Source organism: Ciconia boyciana, chromosome 6 (genome assembly GCF_034638445.1).
Source record: "Ciconia boyciana chromosome 6, ASM3463844v1, whole genome shotgun sequence".
In the NCBI taxonomy this organism is placed as follows: domain Eukaryota; kingdom Metazoa; phylum Chordata; class Aves; order Ciconiiformes; family Ciconiidae; genus Ciconia; species Ciconia boyciana.
Window position 1 is genome coordinate 66,164,858 of NC_132939.1, and position 16,932 is coordinate 66,181,789.

Here is a 16,932-nt window from a genome sequence, read left to right on the forward strand (position 1 = left end):
CATCATATGGGGCTGATGACATACTTTTCACTCCAGTGGTAACTAGGGTGAGCGTTAGGCAGAGGCTAGATATTTTTAAATAAATGCGTTTGTACAACCTGCAGCTAGGCAGAACTGTCTATGCTGGGCTTTTACCTTGAAATTTCCCATTGTTGCTTTGTTGACACAAGCAACGCTGGGAGTTTTCGTGCAGAGGCATGGCCAAAAAGTATGTTGGGTAAGAATGGGTAATGCAACATCTAAAACACTGGGAGTAGCCTTACGGTAAAACTCTTCTGTATCTCCACCAGTAGATATGAGCCAGTTGTACCACTGGCAAACAGATCTTTCCTGTCCTCATAAAGAGCAGTGGGGTTTGCCTCCTGGATCCCAGAGATGAAATCTCACGAGGAGCCCGTGCTGTTGTTGCTGGATGCTGCCCTCAGAGCAGTGAGAAGGACCCGGGCATTGGGTGGGACCGGATCTTGCTGATACTCCCCTACAGCTCCTGGGCTTGGGACTCGCTGTGGGATCAAGTGCCTTTCCAGCTGGACACTCCCAAACCCACTTCATCTGGGTTTGGTAACAGAGATTGTTTATTGCAAAGCCAGTTTAGAAACTCCGTATAAATAATCCTCAGCCTCTTTCCTGCTATTTAGCAGAGCTGAAGCCCTCCAGGGAGCTCCCAAAACATCCTCAGAGTTGTCGGAAAGGCAGAGTTAGTCACTGAAACCTTTTACTGATGGAGACAGATCCAGAGCATGGGTGAGCCCAGGACAGCTCAATGAGCACGTGGCCAGGCTTGCTTCCAGGACAAGGCATCGCTCTTCTTTCCGCCTCCCTGCCTGAGCCCATGCTGACCACCTTCCCACAGGCAGATTCTCTTTTCAAGATGGGGGGACTGATGCCTCATGGCACTGCTGTGTGATGGTGGCCATCCTGCTATTGACCCACACAACTGTCCCCATTTCCACTGCAGCTGCATGGAAATCAGCCCTGTGTAAATGTATCCCATGGGCCGCTGTTGGCTCAACAGTCAATAGCTGAGCTGGTCCACTCATGATACACGTGCAGAGGTGTGTACCAATTGGTATCTTCAACTTCCAGTGTCTTAAGAAAGAAGCAAATCTACAGAGTGGCACAGATCTGCTGTATTTGTGCAGCCATGGTGAGACAAGTCTCTAAATGATGTCCATACACACCCACCTCCACTTTCCCAGAAAACGCCTGTTACGCCACTACAAAAAAAAACCCCTCGGTTATTAACTATTAATGAAAGCATTCTCCAGAGAGGTGGGAACAGGAAAGCCGATGAGCCCAACCCAGCTTACCAGAGCCAGAGATGTGGGGTGTGCAGTGCCAAGCAGTGATTGATGCAACGTGAGCAGTCCTGAGCCAGTAAACAGAAGAGACCTGGCCTGCTGAAAGAGGAGTCTAAATCCCATCGGTGTATAGCAAGGGCCTGGCCAAAAACTTCAGGACAAAGAGCAAAGAGCAAAGCTACGTACCTTGAGTTTGCCATGAACCCCGCCACGCTCCTGGGTGCTGCTGGCTACAGTATATCAATTCTTATTAATACGGACTGTTATTTAGCAAGGGAACAAGTCGATGGAATAATATACTCCAGATTCATTACTGTCAGCTCACTCAGAATTATGTGTATTAATGACCAGATTATATCTGTTTATATAATACAAATTACCATAGAGTGACTGCAGGCATTGAAACGCTCCTTGTCTGTTTGACACACATAAATAATGGAGGAGCTCACGCTGCATTTGGTACACATGACTAACCTTTTATCCCTGGCACCCTGGTGCAGGCTGGAGAAATGACTCGGGTTTCAAATTCCTCGCTCCAGCTGTCATTAGCCTCGCAAAGCGCTAGCGAATCGGCGGCTAATTGATGTCCTTGTTGGACATTATTTTATTAGTCAGGCCTGGTGAGCATCAAGTGGAATTTTAATGCCCTTCTATCCTTGGGTCCGTGTGGCCGTAAGTGTTAAGGCTTGTAAATAATTAACTGCACTCTAAGAGCAATTTTAGGAAGAAACACATAAGTTATCCTGTGGGTTCAGGCTGCTTCAGCTGGCCCTGGGGTTGCGACCAGCGGAGGCTTCTGGCAGAGATGAGCTGAGCTCTTCGCAGGGTGGAAGGAACAGCCCAGACCTCGGTCCCCCGGCGATGGTGGTTCATAGGGTGGTTTATCGACCAGGTCTGGGGTTCACATCGTCCTTGGGTGTGGATGGTCCTCAGGGAAGCTGCCATGGGGAAAAGGGAGAAGCAGGAGTTTGCAAATAGCCTTGAGAGAAGGTTCAAATGAAGGCTCAAGGGATAAAGCTGGGCTACGCTGCCCGGTGCTCATTGCTGCACCAAAAATACGTCGCTGCATCAAGCTGTCCCCAACATGTGGTGAGGAATAAAGGATTTTCACAACCCACTGTGAGCTTCTGGCTTGTCTGAAAACCCACGTGCCGGGTCACGGAGGGGTTCAGGCTTAATGGCTGTGTCGCTCATCAGCCGGGGCACCCAGCGGCAACCCCGTGCTGGTCCTGAGTGCCGTTCGGCAGCAAGACCGCAGCTGGGGGACCCAGGGCGAAATCAAACCCCTCTGTGAGTGTGGGGAGGAAGGGTTCACTTTGACAGTCTGCATGCAGAGCTTGTTGCTTGGAAAATACTAGCCTTTTTGCTTCTACTTTTTGCTTTAAAACTGGCTAAATGACCTGAAAAATGAGCATAGGTTTATAAATCAAGGACAAAAAAATATTTTTGCTCAGGTTGAAATGAAAATTTGGGATTGTTTCCCTTTTTAAAATGTCATCTTTTTTTTTTTTCCTTTTTGTTTTTTAACAGCACTGGGAAGTCCACCATACACCCAGACCTCCCGAGCTCACAGCCGGTGGATGTCCTCAGTACCATCCGCTGCTGATCTCTTGGTACTTCTCCCCTTCCTTTCCCTCCTCTACCTGTCCCTCTGTAACCTCTCTCTGGGGCAGGAATCATCTCTTCCTACATCAGTATTCTGCATTTGTTCTCAAACAGAGCCTCTGAAGCAATAGTGCAATGCAAAAAATAAATAATTTAAAATAAAACCTTCATCAGTCTCATGAGATCCTTACTCTAGCCCTGCTTACGTACTGCACGGGCTTTCCAGGAGCTGAGTAAAAATGAACAGAGAACTTGGGCACACCAGGCTATTCATACATTAGGCAATAATTATAATGTATATTAACTGCCTGGGTGTTGAAAGAGTCCCAGCATGAGATTGCTTCTCTAATAGGAGACAGAAGTGATAAAAGACGGTAATAGATTGCCTTTCAGATGTGGAATTAAAAGCAGCAACTCATTAGATTATTTTTTTTCACAGCCTCTAATCGCAAGTAGTTTCTTTTCAAGTCAGATTTCCATTTCCAAGGCTAAGCTCGGCAACACAAACAGAAATTAAAGGGGGGGTGGGGGTCCTATTCTGACCTCTCATTCATCACAGGAACGGGGAGTAACTACGTTCCGCTCAGCAGTGCTGCCCAGCCAGAGCAGGAGCCCAGGAGCCAGCCCACCTAGGCAGCCTTCTGAAGAGACTCTCATCAAAAGATCAGAATTTGGCAGCTTTTTTTTTGGTTTTTTTTTTTTTAATGCTAGCTGCAGCCACTAAATTTCCTTTTTTAAGAGATAGCCTAGAAGATAAAGCTTTTGAATTAGAGCAATCAAACAAAAAAATGAAGTTACATCAAAGCAGTGGCGGAGGTTTTTAAAATCTGACATTTCAACTTACTGATCCAGTTTGTCTCTAGCAAAGAATGCTTTCCAGACAATTTTGGCTGCTGTTCTTAAAAGAAAAGTATAGAAAGCAAGAGGAGAGAAAGCTGGATTTTAGCTGAGCTGGGAAGCACAGTAAATAACATTCATTAGGTTCTCTTGAACAGTTTTAATGACTCAGAGTTTTAAATCGTTCATTCAACATCTTTACGGGCCAAATTATAGTACGGTTTCAAACACAAATCCTTTGGCAGGAGCTGCATAATCCATAAAACATTTGAAGGGGGGAGTACAGGGGGAGAGGAAAGGAGGTATAAAATCAGGCTGGGAATGGTGTTGCTGGTCAAATTTCATCTAAATCAGCCACAAAGTCTGGTTTTATCTGTATGATGGCACCTAAAAATAAAGGAGTCCAGAGCACCTCCATCCTCCCACCCCCAGAGCCAGGACCAGCACAACCACGCACACGTTTTGGCTGCCAGCCCTCCCAGAGACCCCAAGCACAGGTTAACCAGGTTTCATCGCCTGCATTTATAGTAGCCCAGCTCTTAAACACAGATGGAGATTCGGATGTGGCAGCATAAAGGCTGCTTTTTTTTTTTTTCCACTGTGCTATTACCCTGGATGGGAAATAAGCTCTTCAGCAGATGAGGGTTTTCACAAGATTCATGCACAAAGCCAGGCCTGGGGTTTAGGGCTAGTTTAAGTCTCCCAAAGCGGCATGGTCCGTGTCCCTTGGGAGCAATCCCGCTGCGTCCTCCCAAGTGGGGTGCAAACGCTGCTAGTCCTGGCAAGCGGGGGCTCAGGCACCTGGGACTTGTCTGTGCCCCGGTGCCGCTCCTGGAGAGCTGGGGGAATTGAAGGCAAAGCCCCGCAGCTTGGTCACAGCTCTCCTCGAGGAGCGTGGGGATGCAGGGAGTGCCCAGGAGTTTTTCTGGAGCCCAGGGGCTGGTTTTGGGTGCACCCCTATGGGGTATAGTCACAGCCTCCTACTGGGAAGTCCATCCTCTTGCCCAGCACCACTAGGTTGAGGCTGGTTATGGTGGTTTATCCCACCCGTAGCATGCTCTGATGCCAGTTAAAGGGAGTTTTTAGGGTGATTTAGTGCCTGAATGGGCAGAAACGTGAAGCCCATACCCACAGCCCAGCACAGCCATCGTCCACAGGAGCCCTTCTGGCTGATGGGAGATGCGAGCTCACGTGGCGCAGACCTTGCAGCAGCAGCAAGCAGTGACATGGACCAAGTGACACCAGCCCTGTCACAAGCCAGAGCCCCCCAGACCGAGCTACGATGGCACAGCTGACCCACGGCAAGCCCTGGACCCCAGCTGTGCCGGCACAGGGGGGCGAAGGGTCGGCGTCCCGGGAGAGAGAGACCTGATGCAACTGGGCTGTGCTGTTCCCCGAAACGGGCTTGCTCCCGCAAACCCCATTGCAGCACCGGGCAGGGAGGGAGCGGGGAGAGGGCAGCACCTGGCAGCTGCGAAGGATGGAGAAATCCTGGCGGAGCATTAAAGGCAGCACCCGTTGGCCCGGGGGCTGTTGACAGGCATCTCACTGCTGGCCCTGTCCCCAGGGACACACACCCGGGCAGGGCTCCTTGGGGAAAACACCCCATGCAGGAGATTTTAAGGAAAGTCTTCAGCATTTTGGGAACTGGAGCAGGCTGGGGGTGCTGCAGAGGTACCAGCTCGCCCCGGGGCGCGAGCCGGGAGCTGAGATGACTTTTGTCATTTTGGTAAGAAAGCGCTTGGGATAAGCGTGGTCAGGGCCCAGATCTCACCTCCAGCGGTGTAAATCAGGAGTGCATCCACTGCCGTCCGCAGAGCGTGGGAGCAGAGCAAGTTTGTCCAGAGGTGATGAGAAGCAGGGAAGATGCTTTGCTGTACATCAGTTTGATGAACATGGTGTTGTGGTTAAGAGATGTCTAGGAGAGCCCTGCGAGGGGAAGGAAAAGAACATGCAGGATTTCCCGCTTATCAGCTGTAACCACCTCCTCCATCTCTGCTGTCAGACAAGAAAGAGTTTGCAGGAAGGCGCTGTGGTCTGGGCAGGAAAGGGATTTCGTCCCTATCACACCACACTGCGGCACATCAGGCCCCGCTAATGGTTTGCCTGGATCAGACATGCTTTGCCCGGATCGGGCTTGCAGCCATGTGCATTTAATTGCAGCGGCATCGCAGCCATGCAGATTACCCAAGACGCTCACCAGCTGGATATCGAACCTGTAGTCAAAACCAAAAGTCCACAAATACAGAGCCTCTCGCCACACTCCAGCTTGGCTCCACTCCCCAACTCGGTTAATTCCTCCAGAGACGAAAGGCTCAAGCCCTGTGGCCGTTTACTTTATAGAAACAGGATCAAGACCTAAAAGTAGCCATTAACCCCCCCTAAAAGTCCTCATGGATTAATTTTTGTTGCTAAACGCCCTCCCGCTGCTCCCCCTTCCTCCCAGCATCCTGTTGCATGGAGAGCTCTAGCACAAAAAAAAATGCGCAGCTGAAAATGAAGCATCCCCCAGAGAAAACAAGGAAACCAACCCAGTAGTGAGCCCTCCCCTGTACTGCCCCATGTGCTAAATGCATTGGAGATGAACAGTGCAGACCGAGAAACCCCAGGACATCCCGCTCTCTCGCTCTTGTATGATGACACATCCCCGCTACAAGCAGGCAATAAAATCCTGCAGCCGCATCAACAAAATTAGATCAATTCCATGGCTACACATCCGCATTTAAACCTGATCAAATAACTCCTCATCCTAAGGAACCTGGGGAATAGCTCTTTATAGAGAGAGCGCGAAAGGAGACGGAATCGAATTAAAGATTCATTCAAATTAAAAGGTTCAATTTTAAAAGAGGCAGGGCCAAGCGAGAAGGAGCTGGGGAATGTATTTCTTAATGAGCTCGGTGGCAGGAGTATCTTTAATAATAGATCTGATGGGGGAACCATGTAACCCAGCAGCGCAGGAGGCATTTGCCTCCGCACCGCAATAAAACGAACGGCATGTGTCCCCTGCGCACAGGTGGTTGTTAATGCTCCGTCTGAGCCTGAGATTAAATTTCGGTGACCAGAACAAAAATGTGGCGTTGGTATTATGGACAGGCCTGATGATGCTGAGCCAATAGCACAGGGGACAAAGTGCCCTAAAAAAAGGGAAGCTAATGAATCGTTATGGAAGAAAATGAATAATTCTACAGTAGGATGAGGTCCCCGGTAACTTGGCTGTGCCCCTGCCTGGTCCTGATTTGAAAACAAACTCAGCAGGAGAAATGCTGCCTTCTTCGAAGTACAGATGAAGATTAAAAAAAGGGAAGGTTTTTCCCCAGGCTCTGGCCTTAACTGCTGGGGCAACCTCAAGGCAGCCACTTACAACACGGACAGTACTTCTCCTTATAAATAGAGCAGGATACATAAGGTGCTTGTTGTGATGAACCCTCAGAGCATTAAAAACACGTGTGTATCGCTTAGACACATCGTTTCCTCACAATTTTGTCTTCAAAATGAGATTTCTCTAACTTTTTCTAGCCGGGGGAGCAGAAAATAAAAGGTAGTTTACAGCTATTATACTTTTTTTTTTTTTTTTAAAGCAAAAATGCTTCAATTGCAAGAAAAAAACAAGTTTTGAGTAAAAAAATTAAGTTTAAGCCCCTGGTGAGGGGGCTCTGAGCTGACAGCCTGGGCTGGGGGGCGATACCTCTCCCTGCCCCGTTTCGGGAGCGAGTGCCCCAGCAGCCTCGTGGCCCCTCTGCCAGCTTCGAGCCCTCGCCCTCATCAATACCCCTCCTTGTCTGCCTGTCGAGAGCAGGCGACGCCGTGTCACACAGAAAGGCAAGGCAGGGAAATAGCCCCCAAGAAAAAAAATTACCAAACCACTTCTTTCTAACCCGTGCAGGAAGCAGGGTCCAGTTTTAAAGAGCTTCGGAGTATTTTGCCGTGGCCCCGAGCCTGCCCAGAGGATGCTTCCCCGCACCCAGCGTCTCTGCTGGGGCCCTTTGCCAAAGGCAGCGGCTGCTGGGGATGGGGCAGGGGGGCTGCAGATGCTCACAGCTTTATTAGAGTTATTACAGGCAACTTCACCTCCATCATTGCAGCTCAGTTCTGCAGCTCTCCAGGCTTTTTTCAGTCAATTGCATCAAAACTTACTGTCCAATATTGCACCGCGAAACAGCGAGAGCTGCAGCCCGGCCGATTGCCATCTCCCTTTCCGGGCCGGCAGGGGAGCGCGGGAGGCGGCAGCGAGAGGAGACAGGCGTTCTCTGTGAGCAGGAGGTGAGATTTATGTGAACAGTTGTGGGAGGGAGGAAAGGGAGGGCTTTGGGGCTCAAGAAAATCTGCAACTGTTTTTTTTCCACAGCCGGGTCTGCTTCGCGGGCAGCCGGCTGCCAGCAGCACCGTCAAACTCATCACTCTCTGCCGCGGCCGTGCAGAGGCTTTGCAGGAGGATCCCAGGCACCGGAGAAGTGCAACAGGCTGCGGGAAAGCAAGTTGGCAGCAAGAATGGGTAAGAGCTTGGCCAGGCAGATAGGCAGGTGGGGAAACAGGAGAAAAACAAAGAGAAAAACGAATTTGCACCCCAACATCTCCAGCTGCAGATCAGTCCTTTTTTTTTTCCCTTAATTTTCTTAGTTGACTTCAGCATCCTTCTCTCTTTTCTCGGCAGAATCTGGCTCATTTTTCCCTCCCAAGGGGAGAGATGGACTGCCCATGTCAGCAGCTGCCTGCAGGCAGACAGATTGCAATATACAACATATATATACATATATATGTACATATGCGTTTATAAGTATATCTATATATAGGTGGTGCCCCGAGACTCCCTAAGATGTGGTTATCCAAGAGCATAGTCCCACATCACCCCCCACCTCAAACTTCTCCCTCCCTTGCCCCGAACTGGAAGGCATTTCAAAGTCAGGTTTAAGGTCTTAAATTGCTCCACTGCCTTGGAAGACTCCCCTGCTTGCTGGAAGCGGGGTCTCTGCTGCGGCACCGCAGCCCTGGCATTCGCCAGCCCAGCTCACCCCGATGCAGGATTTTGGTACAAGCATTTTACAGCGAACAATGTGGCAACCCATCTGTCAACAGGCAGGGTTTGGGAAGAGGCCCGACCTGGAGCACTGGGGTTTTGACGTTACTTTATGAATAGCAGCAAAATTAGAGCCCAGCATCTCTGTCCTGGGAACGGGGAAATTCTGCCAGAGATGTGGATGGGTGAATCAAGCTAGGAAAAAGCTTAGAGAGACACTGCAACATGCTAAAACCTGATATTTTAAAATGTTAGAACCTGGGATAGCATTGGAGTAAAGGGCTCAGGACATTCACCAACCCCTTCAAAACTAAATGGCTTAGGTGCCACCAGGCCCTAATGAAGTGCCCCAACCCAGGACCATATTGTCATCGTGTCCCACCAGCTGCTGGCCACAAAGAACATCCTGAGTCACTTGGTGCCATCAAAAATGTCATGGTACTTAGTCGCTGTATTTAGCACAGCTCTAAAGCATCGCCTGCTGGTCTTGGATCACATCACACCAGCGTTAACAAAACAGAGCAAGTCTTTGGCTCTCATGATTGTGGGGTGAAAACCATTGGAAGCACATTGGCCCCTAGACCTGCAATGCCAGAAACAAATAAGAAGCACGAGCAATCCCATGCTTACATAGGGATTTTCTTATCCCAGCCTTCCACATTTTTTTCAGCTGTTATTTCTGGGGTGATACCCTATTTCTTGCTTGTTTTATGATATATGAGACGTGGACGGTCACCAAGGAGCAAGTGTCGTAATATCTTTAGGATCTGCCAGGATGGGGACTGAGCGCATGGGATGAATCCTGCAGGATGGCTGGGTCTCCAAAATGCCGACGTCCAACGAAAGCATCAAGGAGCAACTCCCCACTGACACTTCACTTTCCCAGCATGACCATCCACTGAGTCCTTGAGCTAAAGGGGATTTTTGTACTTGTTTAAGACTTTTTTGTCCTCAGGAAAGCACCATTCAGGGCTCCCCGGCAGGGAATAGCCAGTTCCCGTGAGCTGGAATAGCCCATTCCCATGTGCTGAGATTGCTGCACTCTAAAACAAACATTTTTAACAGTTTTGGCTGCTGTATGGCAAATGCCCTCAATCCCCACTTGGGGTAGGTCCCTTGGAAAGCAATTTCTGACGAGTTTTGTTTTTTAATTAGAATGTGGCTGCATAAAAAGTTATAAAGAGGCTTCTGTTCAACTATACTTTTTACAGCTGCGCGGTGGGGAAAAAGCCCTTGCTTTAAAGCATGGGGAGGAATCAAGCGGGTAAGAAAGGTGATAGCTTCCCCAGCGCTCTCCTGATGAACTCAGAGCAGCCGAGCCTGGGGGAAATGCCAAAACAGGCAGCCCATTGCTCTTGCCTTCACCCGCCCAAAAACACACCGTGCCTCCACCACGGCCATGCAGCCCCCACCTTCCCTCTTGCAAAGGATCTGCTGCGGAGTTGACTTCCATTCAAGGATGGCTTCAAAAGGCTTGATTTAGCAACAGATGCAGGCACACGATCAATCACGCCATCACCTCTGGTTGTGCACCCAACGGTTTCTCTTTCTCTTGCTGGCCCGTGTTCGCCAAGAGCAAATTGAAGAGTTAGAAAGAAAAGTAATGGAAATTGTTTATTCCCATTCTGCAAAGGATGCGGGGGGGTTCAGGGCCCTCCGTGCAGGTACGGCTGCACTGCCACTGATACCAGGCTGACTGAAGGTAGGCTTTGCCCAAAGTTAACCACTGGTGAAAGCTTCAGAAGAGCAGCCCAAGTGCACTTTTCCATCTCTGGTCACAGATGCGTCATTGGAGGTTCTGCGAAGTTTCTCTCAGCATTTTTCTTTTATTTTTTTATAGCCTCATAACCACTTAAAAACACTTATTTTGGAGGAGCAAGTGTCTCTTTCGTTGTTCAGAAGCAAGGAGTGGATTGGCAGAGGACAAGGCGAGGAAAACCCCTTTCAAATAACTCCCCGTGAACCAAGCAAAGTGCCTGGATCTACAGCATGATGGAGGCAGAAGTCTTTCTTTGCTGGCTCTCTTTGGAGAAATAAACACAATAAATGTGATTTATACAGCAGGTCACATGCTTAACAAAAGGCAGGCAACAGTTCAGCGGTTTCCCTGCTCCTGAAGGTGGGAAATCTGTTTGGTTACACTCGCCCTCTTCCTGAGTTGTTGGCATATCCCAAGGAAAGCGTGATATTCCCATGTTTCATGGGAGCAGCATAATATGACAGAGAGACCTAGAAATCAAGGACCAGCACAAAAGCAATAAATACCAACCACAGCGCTGAGCCAATTAGCAAAACAAAACAAAACCAATTCAGCCTTGGCTTTTCACTTAAAGGTAGCAACGCCTCTGCTGCAGCCTGGGAAGTTCGCAGGCATTGGCAGCTCTCTAAATTCACCTCGTGTAAACTCAGCAGAAAGATGAAAAATACGTTCCTGCTCCAGGCAAAGCTGCCGAGAAGCTGCAAAGTGGCTGAAAGAGGAGTCTGCAGGCAGATTAATGTGGGGATCAACGAAAGAGCCGGAGCAGCCAAATGAACTCAGCTGGACATGTGAGCAGATCGATGGGGATACGTGAGCAGCCCCCTGCCCAGCCAGTTAGCGAGAGCTTTGGAAATGACAGACTGCCTGGGTCAAAAGCAGCACTTAGAAAACACGGCCAGAAAAAGGGGCTGGAATCAAGGCTGATCGTATCTCCTCGCTGTGGGAGGAGGAACCCAACACAAAAATCAAAGCACCCAAATCACCGTGGTACTTGGAGGGTGCTTGCACGGCAGAGAGCGGGGAGAGCACCACAATATCCTACAAAAGACATACATGAAAGCATGAACAGAGGTTTTTGTGCCAGTAGCTCTCACCCCTGATGGAAGGATGTCTTCCAGGTTGGGACTTCAGTTCAGCTCCTGAGCTTCTACATAGGCAAGTCAACATCTGATGCCCCAAGCAGCAGCTCTGTTTTGCCTTTATTAACCTGTAACCAAATGAAAGGTTTTAAATCAGCTTTTACACAAAGCTCCTGTATCCCTGTTTTTAGGCTGCAGGAGCCATGGCTCTTCTGAAATCCTCTTTGCAAAAAGAAGGCACCAGGAACAGGCTCTGCTGCTGCATGAAGCTCTCCTACTCCAGAAGCTCATTGCAAACCTCTCCTCTCAGTGGGAGCATCAAGCCCAGCTAGCAAAAAATGTATTTTTTTTAATTCATATAGACGTTTTGGCATTGCAGCCAGTCTTCATCAGTAAGAGCAAATGTAATACTGGTGACTTCAATGCACCTTGCTGAAGAACAGGCTTCAAAACTTGTCCTGATGCTGTTGTCCTTGGGCCCATCACCCTCAAAAATGGGGATATTTGAGATTTAAAGGAGGCTGTGCTGCACCAGGTAACTGCAGCCCCAGTCTGCAGAGGACAGAGCAGCCCACCCTGACCTGAGGGGACGCAGGAGCCCAAAACCCCGCACCAGTGTGAAGGAAGGCTCAGGCCGGTCTGAGCACCCCGACGCTGGGCAAAGGGCCCGGGGAGCACCAGCACGGGAGGACAGAGGCGACGGCAAGCGGCAGTAAAACAGGCTGAGCTGGTCACCTAACCACAGCCTTGCGAGAGCCGGTATTTATCACTCCACGGGCATCCGGGAGGGCAGGTAATGGTGACACAGCGCTGGCTTCGGCACTCAATAAAGCACAGTCTGCAGGAGATCCCTAATTCTCCAGCTGGCGGGGAAGTTTTCACATCTGGGGACCTGCTCTGTTTAAAGCTCTCCTAATGGTCCCCTCTGACTGTTTTCACAGCCAGTTGCCCTCTCATCTGCAGCAGGGAAAGGAGCAGGGCCTCATGGCTGCCTCGCCTTTCCCACGCTGGCTCTGCCAGGCTGCGAGCATCGGCAGCCACCTGCCTGTCCTTGGCCTCCTCTGGCTGAAATCAATAAAGCGGCTTTGCTTTTCAAGCCCTCCTCTCACTTTCGGAAACTCTGGGCCACACTCCAGCTGAGAGCTGGCGTCATCCCCAGATAGCCATCAGCTCCCGCAGCCGCGGCACCTCTCGGTGGGATGCGGGCGGCTCATCCGGGAGCTGTTCTGCCAACCTGATCCATCACGTCTCTGGTATCTTTGATCAGGAGCTCTGAAATTTAAAAGACTATTTTAAAAAGTTGTTTTCAAATGAAGAAGGATATTCCTGCTGGCGCTCGGAGCCAGACTGGCCACCGGCTCTGCTGTGCAGGGCGATACATGGTAGCACAGACCCGTGCGGTGCCAGTCCAGGGAGCAGCGAGGGAGCCATGGGTGCGTTGGGCAGGAAATGAGACAGTTTGCTCCATCGTCTGACAAACCACAAATCCAGGGATTTTCAATCATTCCCCGTTACCTCTGGTGATGCTTGAAGGATGCAGGGAAGGACCAGACGATGCTGGCAGGGAGACGGGGCAGGAGGTCCTTTTACAGCCATTTCTCAGCTCGGCTGGAGCGGACGGTGGTGGGGCTTTGGCTCATTCATCCTCCAGACATCGCCCATGAGGGGTGCACAGGGGACGGAGCACACCTCCCTCCTCGTCCCCCAGCACAAAGCACTCCCCACACCGCTGCCATCTGGAACAAATCCCTTGTCCGGGACAGCAGCAGAGGACAGGGAGTGGCGGGAGAAATTACTTTATTTCATCTCTGCTGCGAGCATCAGGAATCCGTGTGTAAACTGGCTTTGCGGCAACAGCACCTCTAAAGAAGCGTTTCCTGGCTGAGCGAGAAAGCCTTCTGTTAAATAATAGACTTAATGAAAGATGGTTTAAAAACTGTCTGTTTCTAATTGAACAACCCAAATTCCTAATTTCTGCATACGCTCGCTGCCCTGAGACACAGAACGTAATAGATCTACACATACCGGCATGCGGTCTGAGAGCTGAAATACTATACCCATCAGTTTGTCTGAGGGAGGAAGAGTTCTCAGATTGAAGATCAGCAAGATTTCAGAACTGGTAGAGGATTCATCACAGTGGTTTTTGCACTCATCTGCTTTATGTACTCAACTGGGATTGACTCGGAGTTGTTACTATTTGGGCTCTGAGGAGGAAGTATATGGAGTCCTTCTACGTTTCTCATTCGGTGAGACATCTGAGCCTATGCCTAAGTTGAGCCAAGAGAAAGGTCTCATTGAAGCCGGCACAAGTATTCATACGTTTAAATGTACGCATGCATTTTAATTATCTTGTGAAATTGAGGCTTGGGCGCAGTAATCTAAAATGCTTTCATGTTTCTAAGCTTGTCCCCGGCCCTGCTCCTTTCAGAGCTTCTGTCAAGTTGCTCAAAACCTTTGCACATTGATATTTTCCATTTTGTATGGATACTGTGTCAGTTTTAGCGGCAGCAGCCCAAACAATTCAAATACTCCCAGGGACAAAGTCATGGTAAAACAACATCTGATCAGGTACTTGGGCTGCATCAGAAATGTATGCATTACCTTTATTCTTATTTATTCCTTGCTGCAAGGGTTCAGCTTTGCACCCCTTAAACTATCCAACTTCTGAGCACTGTTTTCTTCAGATGTTTCATTTGTCATGCAAAAGTTAAGTATCACAGCTAAAAATTCCCATTACACCAAACACCTTTTGAAAAAAAAAACCCCAAAACAACCTTTTCCCTAACAAAGATACCTAGCAAGATACAGAAATAGCTGTAAAAATAACAGATGAAGCGTAATGGCTGTACTGCATCCGTCTAATTTTGTGCTGTGTTCCTGGTGGGGGCCACCAGCAGATGCCCACAGCACAGGAAAAATAAAATCTGTGACAACTGTCTCACATTTGCTGAAAACGATCTGAATTTCCAGTAATTACCTCGTGTGAGAATTGGCCTTTACGCCATCTCGCAGCCTACGAAATGCTCTTGCAGACAGGAACCGGGAAGGAACATCTTAATGCCAGTAAAGGCTTTGCAAGAGGACCGTGCTTCCCCACGATGCAGCGCCCTGCCTAAAAACCCAGATCAGTTTTTCTCTGCTTCTGTTTAAGAGCAGCGTTCCCAGGCTGCATTTCCCAAAGGTGTTTGGTTTTACAGCTGTCATGACAGTAATTTTCTCAGCTTTGCGAGGTTCCCTCATATCCTGTTCGAACCGGCTTATCTCTGTTTAGAAGTGATGTTCCTACACGGCGTTCTTCAGGAACAGATGTTCCAGCTGATCCCCCATCGCCACGCTCAATGTATTACACAGCCCCATTTTGAAACAATTAGCCTGTCACCATTGAAAGCAACCTAATGTTTGGCTACTTGTTCACTTTTGAAACAAACAAACAAAAAAGAAATCAGAAGTAACCTATGACTTATACTTTTTCCAAGTATGCCAAGATGCTCTAAATTTACAGTTCATTAAAATGGCAGCGTGTCCTGGTTCAGCTGCTGGTCCCAGGATTTGTTATCGGGAGAAATAAATCTCTGGGGAAAGCTGCTGGCAAAGAGCTTCCCCAGCCTCACAAGTGACCAAAAAAAAAATTAACAAGAATCTTTATTTACACAAATTAAAAGCTAATGAATTAGTGAGAAGTGTTTAGAGCAGTCCGTAGCTTTTGGACCATAGACTGCTGTCAACGCACAAAATTTATTGTGGAATACAAGACAGTCTAATTACTAAGTCTTTAATGGAAGATGCTCTGGAGAAGATTGCAAACACCCAACTGAGGGCCGCGTACCCGTGGTTGTGACTCCAGTCGTCTGCAGATGACAGCTTGGGAACCATCCATGCAGGGCGCTAACGCAGACCCAGTACATCACAAGACGCGGTAAATGGCTGTAGTGCCATAAGTCAGTGGAGCTACATGTGGATTTATATCAGCTAAGAATTTGATCCCCTACATTAAGCAGCAATACTACCCACAAAAAAGGAACTTGCAGGATGCTGTAATAAAACTATCTCCCTTTGATCTCATCAAGATTCTTCCAGCCTAGTTCCACTTGGAGAAATTGATCTCATGGTCGTACAGATCCAGACCAAACCGAGTGAGCACCCAGCAGTGAGCCCATCTGCTGCCAGCACACGTCCCCTACTTGTCCCTGGCTGCTTTGCACCTCCTCGGTATGATTTGTAACCCTGCTTTTGTCGTCTCCCTTTTTCCCTACATCTCCCTTCCTCTTCGGGGCGCACGCATGCAGCGATGCGGGTGGTTGAGCAAAGCCCGAGCTGGCAGTCCCGTGGCTGATGGTTCCTGGCCGGCACAGGGTGCAGTAACAAGGAAGACGGCAACAACCGAGTTTCCAGCATGGAGCAGGTGCCAGGCCACGCGTCCCTGCTGACACGCAGCCTGGCAAGGACAGGTCCAGCCTGCCAGGACCAGGCTGAGCAGGAACAGCATCTCCAGGAGCAGGCTGAGAGCCCAGGCAGGAACAGCATCTCCGGTAACAGCTCAATAGCGGCAGACGGAGATAGGAGATGAACTGAGGGTCAGGAGAGGGCTTGCAACGACCACGAGCTTCAATTAACTGAAAACAGCAGAGGCTGCCTGAAATAAAGCTCCTTCTCATATCAGCCGACACTCAAGACAACTGCATTTTTGACCATCAAAGCAAAAACAAAAAGCTTTGCTGTCTGCAATAGCTCACAGACCTTAGCTGGGAGGTAATCCTGCCATGCAAAATTTTAGCAAGAGAAATGCTTTCTCAGCAGCGCAGAGGTGCCAGAGACATTCCCAGGTATTATACATGCGTATCAGATGTGAAACTCTTTTCATAAATACATTTTACTCTCAAGCAGACAGCCCTCAAAATAGGAGTAGCTGAACTGAAGGGCAGGAGTGGAACAGTGAAATGTTTGCGGGGACCTGTCCACGTCACTGCTAACTCCAAATACACATTTAGCAGCCAACATTCCTCAAAGAAAGGTTAGAAGATGAGGTCTGCTCACTTGGCGGCTCTCAGGCCAACGGTGCTATTAGAATATGACCTCTGGGGTGAGTTAATCTCTACCACCCCCTGATTCCCACCATCCAGGGACGCTGAAGGGAAAGATCCACATCCTAGTTCCAAAAACCATAAGGAGGTGCAGAGGGCTAGCAGAGATGTGGACATCTTCATTGCCCAGCAAACTGAATCCCATCCTCAGCAGAGACATGGCAACAGGACCTGTGTATAGGCTTACCTTTTGCATACACAGAAATAGTTGTTCTGTAATGAAAGGCAAAGCATGGACCCAGCACTTATTCCCCCT

The 16,932-nt window shown here is 49.1% G+C and overlaps 1 long non-coding RNA gene across 1 annotated transcript; it reads right to left on the reverse strand.

Moving 5' to 3' along the window:
• Positions 1-1,774: 1,774 nt before the first annotated feature.
• LOC140653486 (uncharacterized) lies at positions 1,775-11,719 on the reverse strand. Its single transcript, XR_012043130.1, has 3 exons — positions 11,611-11,719; positions 5,518-5,672; positions 1,775-2,239 (listed from the first exon to the last, which is right to left on the reverse strand). It is a non-coding gene; the product is annotated as an uncharacterized lncRNA (long non-coding RNA).
• Positions 11,720-16,932: the final 5,213 nt, after the last annotated feature.